The sequence below is a fragment of the Octopus bimaculoides genome, chromosome 9 (assembly GCF_001194135.2).
Source record: "Octopus bimaculoides isolate UCB-OBI-ISO-001 chromosome 9, ASM119413v2, whole genome shotgun sequence".
Lineage (NCBI taxonomy): Eukaryota > Metazoa > Mollusca > Cephalopoda > Octopoda > Octopodidae > Octopus > Octopus bimaculoides.
Window position 1 is genome coordinate 11,910,584 of NC_068989.1, and position 2,500 is coordinate 11,913,083.

Genomic DNA, 2,500 nt, shown 5'->3' on the forward strand with positions numbered 1-2,500 from the left:
CGATAATAATAATAATGATGATGAAAATCACAAACGATAATAATAGTCATAATAATAATAATAATAATAATAATAATAATAATAATAATAATAATAATGATGATGATGATGATGATGATGATGATGATAAAACAGGGAAACCAGTTCCAAAATACAAAACAAATTTTAAAATTCCGGTAACTATAAGAAAAAAACACACGAACAACAATCGCAACAACAACAACAACAACAACAGCAGCAGCAGCAACAACAACGACAACAACAACAACGACGCACACGTAAAGCAAATATAAAATATGTTGTTCTGTAAAAGATAATAAAATATTAAAGTTGTCTTAAGACTTAAATATTTTTTCCTCTGTTCTCTACTCGTCCTACGCCATCATCATCATCATCATCATCATCATCATCATCATCATCATCATCAACGCCATCGTCATCATCGTCATCGTCATCCTCATTATTATCGTCGTCGTCGTCATCATCATCATCATCATCACTGGCACAGCCACAAAGGCAGGAGCTGCATCGACACCAACTGCACAAGCTGTCCCCCATGTCCACCACCTCCATATATTGCATGTTGTATGTAGTTGCTAGTGTGTTGTAATTTTCTTAATCTATTGTCTGTAAGCAATGCCTTTAAGTTTTCGTGTATGAACTCTTTTGCCTGTACTCCCCTTGTTACTAAGTATACTATTCATCAAACGCATGCTGATTTGGTGGGCATAGGATTATTGTTGTGTATGAGATTATTTGTTTTATTTTTTTTTCTTGTACATCTCTTGTGTGCAAGGTTGTTAATGCTCTTCCGAAGAATGTTATCTGTAAGACTGATAATATGTTGTGCAGGGTTATTAGCGTTGTTGCCTTTGGAGCTGTAATTGTATTGTAGAATTTAAAGATGTTTGTTGATGAAATGTTCCCCTGTAGTATATGGTCACCCTCCGAGTTACAGAAGTGTTGCTTTTTCAAAAGAAACTTTACCACAATGTAGAAATAACGCAAAGCAAAGCGAACCCGCTTTGTCGATTGATTTACATGTTGTTAATTGAAATGCGTTACGTGGCAAACTTTTTGAAAAAGTAAACTATTTAAACGCCTTTATTTGCGTAGAATTATTCAGCGACAAATTGATCAAGGACAAATTAACCGACGACGAAATAACCGGGGTCAATTTGTTTGAGTTAGCATTTGAAGGTAGTGCCCTAGCATGGGCGCAGTTCAGTGGATGAAGCAAGTAAAAATAAAAGATAAAATGTAGAATACGTTTATACATAAAATACATAAAATATATGAAGACGAAAACATTTGAAGAGAAATGAATAGGAGAATATATAAGATTACAGTTCTATGACAGTAGTTCACGTATTAATCTCAAAAGATACTGACAACCGTGTGAATGTGAGTTGGTGCAATGGAAGTTATTTGGAGAAAAATAAGTACTATGTTCTGTTCTCTAATTCATCACTGTTTTCTGTCTTAAAGATTATCTGCTCCAGGGCGAAAGAATTACTGTATGTAATTTGATATATATCATCTTTATATACAGCTCAGTGTAGGAATTGAGCTCATTATGAAATCATGTGAGTTTTAAGATTTACGTTCATGATGAGAAACGTTGTTTCTAAAGGCTGGATATACCTCTGTATAAGTACCAGCCAACATTATTTGCTGTCAACTGAAGTATGCCGTCTCTTCTTGCTCTAAAAATCTCCCTTGTTCCAACAGATTCAGCTCTCCATTGAACAAATATAGACTCTAGCAACACGTACACATCAAGTTCTATGACTTCTCCTTAGCCCACATCATTTATCAGTGTCAAGGTATTGTTTTGGGGTTGATATCAGATTCCAGCTGCTGGAAATAACGGTAAAATCAAATACAATCTGGTTATAAGTTTTCCAAACACCAATAATTAAATACTCGCCATTAGGCGAGTATTTAAGAACTTTCAAACAACTCATAAAAAGCAATTGGAGGGGAGGATAAACCAACTTGGAAGAAACGTCCCATAGTTTTGATACGTCAATGCAGACAACTAGCAGAATTGCTAAGCGTCACATGAAATGCTTTGTTGTTGCTCAGCCAACTCTTTACGTTACGAGTTCAGTTCCCACTGATTTTTGGGAACGACTAATCCCTTTAATTCAAGATTGGTGGCTTTGAGCCAACATTACAAACAACCATTCATACCTTCCCAGGAAATTTTAAAATTTCGCTAAGCCCCGAAGTACCGATTTTCAAAGTTCTTTCAGCGCAATGTGTTTCAAGATGGCCATTTCAATGCTATGCTTGTAATGTTTAGAAATTTACTTTACATCTTTACGAGAATGGATACTCGTCAATTACTGTCTAGATGGAGCCTTATATTCCACAGTAATCTAAAAGTTCTGTTCTTGTTTATATATGAGAAATTAATATTATTGTTTTATAAATGTTGGTATTGTTGTCGATGTTATAGATGTAACAGGTACTGTTCAACGATTTAACTTTTATT